Here is a 9,034-nt window from a genome sequence, read left to right as displayed (position 1 = left end):
TCCTATGACAGGGCCTGGGATCAAGTGCTGCCTCTGCTTCCAATCCGACTTCCTGCAAACATGCCTGGGAGGCAGGATATCGTGGCCTGAGTGTGTGGGTTTTTGCCACCCACGTGGGAAACCAGGACTGAATTTCTGGCTCCGGGTTTCAGCCTGGCCCAGTCTTAGCTGATGCTGGCTTCTGGGGGAAGGAACCAGCAGATGAAAGATCTTTCTCTGCCTCTGTCTCTTTGCCCTTCAAATAAATAAAAGTAAACTTTTTATAAGAAAAAAAATCATGCCATGTATCTTCTCAGACAACAAAGGAATAAGACTAGAAGTGAACAATAAGAATATTAGAAAATTTACAAATATGTGGAAATTGAACCCCATGTTACTGAATAGCCTATAGATGATTAAAGAAATTAAAAAGGAACTAAATTTTTTTGAAACAGCTAAAAATGAAAATACAACATATCAACCCTGTGAAGGGGCTGGCATTGTGGTGTTTTGCAGGTTAAGCCAGCATCCCAGGTCAGATTACTGGCTTGAGTCCCAGCTGCTCCACTTCCAACCCAGCTCCCTGCTAATGTGCCTGGGAAAGCTGCAGAAGACGGCCCAAGTGCTTAGGCTCCTGCCACTGACATGGGAGACCTGGATGGAGTTCCAGGTTCTTGGCCCTGGATATTGAGGCTATTTGAGGGAGTAAACAAGTGGATGGAAGAGCTATTTTTTTTTTTCCCTATCACTCTGCCTTTCAAATAAATCTTACAAAAAAATCTGTGGGATACAGCAAAGGCAGTATAAAGAGGTAAGTTTATAGTAATAGTTACTTACATTTTTAAAATAGATCAGAAATAAACAATCTAATGTTGTATCTCAAAGACCTGGAAAGGCCGGCGCCGCGGCTCACTAGGCTAACCCTCCACCTTGCGGCGCCGGCATACCAGGTTCTAGTCCCGGTCGGGGCGCCAGATTCTGTCCTGGTTGCTCCTCTTCCAGGCCAGCTCTCTGCTGTGGCCAGGGAGTGCAGTGGAGGATGGCGCAGGTGCTTGGGCCCTGCACCCCATGGGAGACCAGGATAAGTACCTGGCTCTTGCCATTGGATCGGTGCGGTGCGCCGCATGGCGGCCATTGGAGGGTGAACCAACGGCAAAGGAAGACCTTTCTCTCTGTCTCTCTCTCTTTCCACTCTGCCTGTCAAAAAATAATTAAATAAAAAAAGACCTGGAAAAACAAAAACAAACTATTTCCAAACTTAGCAGGAGGCAAGACATAATAAGAATCAAAGCAGAAATGAATGAAATTGAATCTAAAAAGAAGTTAACAAAACAAAAAACTTTGTTTTTGAAAGATAAGCAAAAACAAACTTTTAGCTAGACTAGTGAAGTAAAAGAAAAAACTCAAATAGATAAAATTAGAGATGTAGCCAGTGCTATGACACAGCAGGTTATTCTGCTGCCTGTGACGCCAGCATCCCGTACCAGAGTGCCAGTTCAAGCCCTGAGACCTTGCTGCTCCATTTCTGATCTAGCTCCCTGCTAATGCACCTGGGAAAGCAGCTGAAGATGGCTCAAGTGCTTGGGCTCTTGCCACCCACATGGGTAGAGCTCCACAGATGGAGCGCCAGGTTACTAGCTTCAGCCCAGACCAATCACCATTGTTATGGCCATTTGGGGAGTGAACTAGCAAGTGGAAGATATTCCTTCTCTCTCTCTCTCTCTCTCTCTCTGTGTGTGTGTGTGTGTATTTGTGTGTGTCACTGTGCCTTTCAAATAAATATTTAAAAATTAAATAGATGAATAAGGAGACATTATAACTGATGGCTCAGATATACAAAGGATCATAAACTTCTATGAACAGCTATATGCTAACACATTATAACACCTTGAAGAAATGGATACATTCCTGGATACATATAACCTACCAAGATTAAATCAAGAAGGTATGAAATATATAAACAGGATCCATAACAAGTAGTGATATGAGTAATTAAAAGTTCCCATCAATGAAAATCCAGGTCTGGTGGTTTTACAACTGAATTCTGCAAAGCATTTTAAGAGAGATGAACTCTACTACTCCTTAAACTATTAAAAAATATTGAAAAGGATGAAACTCTGCCGAACTCTTTTTATGAGGCCAGCATCACTGTGATATCAAAAACAAGCAAAGATACAACACAAAAAGAAAACTACAGACCAATATCTATTCAGCCATAAAAAAGAATGAATCCTGTCATTTACAGCAAAATGGATGGAACTAGAAGATATTTTAACTGAACTAAAATTGTGACAAATATACTACTAGGGGATGTTGATAGTAGGAAATACTGGGTGTAGTTCATCGATGTTCATAAATATTTCATACTAAGATGCTACAATGGGGGAAGCTGGGTGTGGGGTATAGAACTCTTTGGACTACTTCACAACTTTTGTAAACTTAAAACCATTCTAGAATCAAGTTTTAATAAAATAAGCAACTGCCGGCGCTGTGGCTCACAAGGATAATCCTCTGCCTGCAGCGCCGGCACTGCATGTTCTAGTCCCGGTCGGGGTGCCAGATTCTGTCCTGGTTGCTCCTCTTCCAGGCCAGCTCTCTGCTGTGGCCAGGGAGTGCAGTGGAGGATGGCCCAAGTGCTTGGGCCCTGCACCCCATGGGAGACCAGGAGGGGGCACCTGGCTCCTGGCTTTGGATCAGCACAGTGTGCCGCCTATAGCGGCCATTTGGGGGGTGAACCAACAGAAAGGGAAGACCTTTCTCTCTGTCTCTCTCATTGTCTTTAACTTTCTGTCTGTATCTCTCTCTAACTCTGCCTGGCCAAAATAATAAAAAATAAAAATAAAAATAAAGCAACTGCAGAGTGAGAGGCTGTGGTCAGTCCCTGTGCTCTGTGTCCCTGCACCCTTGCTGGTTCTGGGGCTTCCTCAGCACCCCGTGGCCTCAGTTACACACACCTTTTCATCCGCCCAGGCTTTCGTGCAACTCCTGCATTTCTGGGGCGTCCTTGACAGAGGTCTGGGTCTCCTCTGGGGGACAGGAAAGGTGCACTTGTTCACTGAGCACGTGCTGGCCACGTGCCTGCCACATGCCAGGCCTTGTGCTTGCAGGAAGGGTGCTAGGTGCCGGAGGTGTGGCTGCCTCCCCGAGGATGGCACCCCTGACAGGGCTCAGGGAACACTGCCTGGTGTAACATCTGCATCCAGAACCAGTGGGTAGGAGAGTGACCTTGACAGTGAGGACTTGTATGCTGCAAGTGTGGAAAAGCCACCTAGAGTTGGCTTTAGGAAGACAGCTGACCTAGTAGCTCATGAAACCCCACCTCCAAGAATACAGATAGGGTGATGTGAAGGTGCCTTTGACCTCATGTCTTTTCTGCCCTCCTGTACCTACCCAGTCCCCTCCCAGGTCTGGCTGACCTCAGAGGATAAAGGGGTGCTTTCCAGCCCAGAATGAAGACAGAAGCTTCCTTGTTGAGCCCCAGCACAAGGTAAGGGCGTGAGCACTGGCACTTCAAGGGCCCAGGAGAGTTAAAAGGGGGCTCCCTCAGTCTCAAGGTCACTCACGATTCCTGGAGACCACATGTCACAGCAGGGGTCAGCATGCTGGCTTCCAACCTGCTCTATACCTTGACAGGAAGGGAGGGTTTCTGCGTGCATGGGGTGCAGGCCACTGGGAGCCCAAGGGGTAAGACTGTGGTGGAACTGAGACACCATGGGTCCCAGCCCCCGATGGACAAAGCATCCCTGAGTGTCGTGGGGCCGAGGGCATGCATCAAGGTGAACTCTGCTCCCAGTGGGGGCGGGGGACCCACAGCGGAGGGGCTGGGCAATGGATGTAGCTCAGCAGCCAGGGTGCCCCCCACTCTGTGCCTGAGTTTGCAATGGGGACAAGGACCAGGGTGCAAGCACTCAGAACACCACTCCCACCCGTTGTGTTGAGCTTGCAATGGAACAGGAAGAAGAGGGGGTGGATTGTGTCAATGGGAGATGGGGGCACATCCAAATTGAAGGACCCCTGAAGTCTGAGTTGGTTTCTCACTGATTTCTAAAATACCTGAAAAGGGGGTATCATGTGCACCTGTTGGTCTCTAGATAAACATTCATCGTCAAGTTAATATAAGCCAGGTTGTCTCCTGGCCTCATGAAGACACCTGAGTTCACTTGTGGCGCCTGGGCAGCCAGTGACTTCAGCCACCGAGTTCCTGCCTGCGGCCACACATGCAATCCTGAGCACTGAGCCGTCTTTTCTCACTCTCTTTGTCCTGCCTGTCACCGTCCCATCAGAGCTTAAACTATGACAGCAGTGTGCACAGGCAGATATTCTGGGAGGTGTGAACCAGTGAGAAGCTTTTTGTTTTTCCTGTGGTTAAATATTGACCACCCAAATAGACACAGCCAAAGAATCTGTAAAGGTTACGTTCAGGGAAGGACAGCGGAAGGTTGCACTTGCATGAGAGTGAACTATTAGTGAGGGAAAGAGGCTGCAGCAAGGGAACCTTGCTAAAGGAGGAGGTACTTGAGCTTTTTTTTTTTTTTTTAAGATTTACTTATATGAGAGACAGAGTTACAGATGGAGGGAGGGAGAGAGAGAGAGGATGAGAGAGAGAATCTTCCATCTACTGGTTCATTCCCCAAGTGGTCCCAAATGGCCAGAGCTGGGCCCATGTGAAGCAGGAGCTTCTTCCAGGCCTCCTTCATGGGTACAGGGGCCCAAGCACTTGGGGCATCTTCTGCTTTTCCAGGCCATAGCAGAGAGCTAGATCAGAAGAGGAGCATCTAGGACTTGAACCGGCGCCCATATGGGATGCCGGCACTGCAGGTGGAGGCTTAACCTGCTTTGCCACAATGCCTGCCCAGCTTGAGATTCTTGAAATAATAATCCCGGGTCAACATGATTTGAACCAGAGCTACTCCAGGCCCAGTCACCATGGTGGCATCACCGCAGGACAGAACAGGCAGAGCAGTCCCTGTGTTGGCTCTGGGGAGTCTCAGTGCAGGGGTAGCTGCAGCCAAGGCTTCAGGACGAGATCCTGGAATTAGGCGAATGCAGCTGATATCCCATTCTCCATAATCTCTGGATTCATTTTCTCCTCGACTTTTTTAAATTAAATTTTGTATCAGGCTTGATAATGCCCTATTTGCATTCTGACATCCATCATTTGCAAGGTAAAACAACAGCATTTTCCAAGGAAAGAGCTCCTCAGTGCAGGCTCTGGGGCCGCATCATCTGCAACGTGGGCAGGGACAGGTGCTTGCCGTGCTTGTCCTCTGTTGAGGTGGATTCGTTTCTGAGAGGAAGAGTGTGGTGGGGCAAGAGGCACGGAGTCACCACACAGACCCCGGGGGTTGGGTGAAGGCAGGCCTGAGGCAAGCAGCCTGCAGACTCGTTTATTTCAGTTGGTACAGCTGCTTATATAGCCAAGGCAGCCAATCCGATCAAGGGGCAGTCTATGCCCTAACCAATCACAGCCTGTTGCCAGGCAGTTTCCAAAGCCATCCTGTTGCCAGTCAGGCTCTGTTGTCATGTGGTTTCCGAAGCCATCCAATCACGACCTGTTGCCAGGCAGTTTCTATTGCCAGAGGCCATGTTGGCATGATCTTTTCATTCCACCACAGTCCTCCTTTGCTCCTTTCAGTCCATCCTGACCCTCCCTGGCCCAGGACAGGCTGCAGCCAGAATACACAGGAAAACAGGGTCAAGTCAGCTTTTGCAGCCTTCCAAGGCCCAAGAATTATTGGAAAGAGTAGGGCCAGGAGACTACAGGCTAACCAGGCTCCCTTGCCTCTGAACAGAGGTCTTCCTTTGATAGTTTGGATTTGGGGTGAGATAAAGGTAGAGACAGGGGCTGGGGGCTGAGGGTCAAGCCCTTGTGGCGCATTTGGGAATTCCCAAGCAGAGCAGAGGAGAGGCTGGGCAGAGGCCTTGGGACAGGGCCTGCGGGCAGCCTCACAGCACAATGCAGGGTTCTTAACCCGACTCTCCCGAACCTGCATCCAAGCACAGCCTTCCCTGTCCTCCTCATCCAGCATTGCCTACGCCCTCCCATGAAGAATGTCATGAACCCCCTGAACCTGCCTCTCCCTATTCCTACTCTGGCCTGCTAGCATACTGTGCATGCTAAAGTTCTGTATCATTCATTTTTATTTAGTAAGGACTAAATAAACATTTTACTTAGTAAGGACTAAAAAGCAGGGGCCTTTGTCTCTGCTTCACTGATGCAGCCAAAGTGCCCAGAACAGGCCTGACACGTGGTCGATGAATAAAGGATGAACAGTCAGCTTGAGTATCCCACACGGTACAGCAAGGGGAGGAGGGACATTCAGCCATGACAACATTCCACAGTCGCTCCTGGCTTTGCTTCCTTTTCATCAGGACCACGAAGGCTACTGTAGGCCCAGGCGTGGTTGACCAGTTCTTCCCACATGTATGAACCCCAACTTGGCTGGGATCTCTGCAGCTCCTCCACAGCATGGGCAGGTCCCTTCTGGGAGTGGAGCAGATGCAGCAGATGCCAATGCTTGAGAAAATTTATGCTTTTGCTTTGGGTCTACTGCAAAGAATGTAAACCATGCCTAGGCCAGACTGGTGGACACGATGGTGCTCAGCCATCACCAACGCAAGACATCTGAGCAATCTGAGACGACAGGGGCTGGACCATCGTAGCTCGGCTCCAACTCTCAACTATCAGCAGACTCAGGAGCTGAAGCCTGCACATCTTACCGTTTGGCAGCTGATTTTTCAAAGAAGGTTGTTGTGGTGCAGGAGAAATGGAACAGAAACACCCCAAGTAGAATGAATGCAGCACAGCCCCCTACACCTCCCAGCACCACACACATGGACTCAGATCTGCAGGATCAAGGAGATTTATTGTTGATGGCACTGAGGCGTCAGGGTTTGCTGGTGACCACAGCAGAACTGATCTTCTCCTAAGTCAAACACAGGAAATCAATCACAAGCCCCCTCCCTGAGCAGAAGGCAGGCAGAGTTTTAAACAAATGTTAGAAAGAGCCACTAGCCTTGCACTCAAGTGGAAGTAGTACTGGCCTGTAATCTTGAAGCCCATGCCGTGGTAGACGGCCAGGGCAGCAGGCTGTACTGGGCTAGTTTCAAGGACCACATGACTGTAGCCCTGGGCCTGGGCAAACTGGATGACCGTCCTGACCAGGGCTTTCGCTAGCCCCTGACCCCGGTGTTCCAAGGCCACAGACAGATGGAAGAGCTGCAGCTGCTTCTCCCGCAAGGTGGGATCCTGCACGGGCAGAGTTCCCACCGTGCCCACCACCTGCCCCTCAGACTCGGCCACCCAGAAGCAGGAGCCACTCCCTTGCAGGTAGGATTTGGTGATGTCAGCCAAGTCTGACTGCAGATTAAGGGCCACATACTTCTTCCAGGAATAGGAGGCAGCAAGCCTCAGGACCACGAGGACAGCGAGGCTGGCCAGCAGTGCGAGGAGCCAGGGGCCAGAGACCAAGAGGAGGACGAGGAGGACCCCAGGTAAGAGAGGAGGGTTCGGGGCAGCCTCAGCAGATAGCGGAAGGTGGCGGGGCCATGCTCCTTCATCCCCTGGAAGTACAGGGCCAGGACGCATTTGTGGTCTCTCTCCTGGTATTTGTGGATGTGATAAGGAGCCATGAGGGATGTCTGTGTCTGAATCACTTTCCAGAGTGACAGCTGGGCACCCCTGCACACCTGCTACTGCCCTGGAGAAGAGAGAGGAAGCTACGTGAGTTCCCATGAGTGCCCGTGCTCCCAGGCTCCTTGTACTGGGAGTCCCTGCTCAGGGGGGTGCCTTTATGCCTTAGCCAAGAAGGAGCAGACCTCCCCTGTGAGTGCTGCCCTCATTCAGCCTGTCATGTGTGCTGGCCACATGACCTGTGCCATGGCACTCAACCTCTGTGAGGCAGCGGGCTCATCTGTACCACAGGGTAAAATAAGATCTGAGAAGTTAACGCACTAGCACTTGTAACACTTGCACACTTGAAGTCCGTGTCCTCCGCTGTCATGTCTCATTTCCCTGTCATCTCCTGGCCACACTGGGCTGGACCGTGCAGCAGCCTCTGTGGCCCCTGCCCTGTGGCCCCCTCCAAGCCCATGATTGCAGAAATCCTGTGTCCCAAGCACCCCTTTCAGCACAGGCTCCTCCCTGATTTGTCCATGTTTAGCCTAATGAGAGGACATTGCCTCCAACCACCAGCACGGGCCCCGGTTCTGAAGAAGGTCCCAGGACTCCACCCTGCTCCCAGAGCTCCCACCTCGTCCCCCTCCCCAGCCTCTCACCTGCTCTCTCAGAGCTGAGTGTGTGAAGCATGGTCTGACTCAGCTTGTGCCTGGCCTCCAGGAGCTACTGTTCTGGGCTTGCCCCACCTCTGCTGGTGGCTCTTATTGGCTGACACCTGGATGTTTGATAATCATCATAATCATCAACCCTGGGGTCAATGAACTGGGGTACTCAGATTAGGGAGTCCACATCTATTCACCCCACCTTTTTTTTTGTTTGTTTTCATACAAGGTAATTAGCCAGGAGGGTAAGCCTGGGGCCCTTCCTTGGGGAAAGCCAGCCACCATTTTTCCTGTGGCTCTTGAGGGGTCACCTCGGACCCTGTGCACACCTGCTAGGAACCTGGGGACTGCAGCACTCGCTCTGCATTCTGTGGTCTGGGATCAATGTCCACAGCCCTGGCTAAGCAACGGAGTCCTTCTCAGTGTGGCCTCTCCCTACCCAAGCCTATCCCATGAGCCACTAGAATCCCTGAATACTTTTACTTGGGAATAGAAATGAGTAACATGTGTATGTAAGCACTTGTATGTAAGTGTGTGTGTGTGTGTGTGTGTGTGTGTGTTTCTGTATGTGTGTTATGGTATTCCTCTGCTTAATGTGGAGAATGGATGTCAGGAGGCAGGAACTGAAACAGGTATTCCCACAGACAAGTGCAACATCCAAGTGATGCAAGTGCCCCCAGGCTGCTCACTGCACAAGTGAGGCTGGTCAGAGAGGGTAGTGGGAACTGAACTTGATCTTCCGCTGATTACTATGCAATGAGCTCTGGTATGGAGC

At 50.4% G+C, this 9,034-nt stretch overlaps 1 pseudogene; it reads right to left on the bottom strand.

The window, feature by feature from the left end:
- Window positions 1–6,159: 6,159 nt before the first annotated feature.
- On the bottom strand, window positions 6,160–8,198 carry LOC138848583 (putative N-acetyltransferase 8B; annotated as a pseudogene).
- Between the last annotated feature and the right edge of the window lie 836 nt (window positions 8,199–9,034).

Source organism: Oryctolagus cuniculus, chromosome 2, assembly GCF_964237555.1.
Source record: "Oryctolagus cuniculus chromosome 2, mOryCun1.1, whole genome shotgun sequence".
Lineage (NCBI taxonomy): Eukaryota > Metazoa > Chordata > Mammalia > Lagomorpha > Leporidae > Oryctolagus > Oryctolagus cuniculus.
Note: the sequence above shows the minus strand (reverse complement) of the source record. Positions and strands in the feature narration are given on the sequence as shown.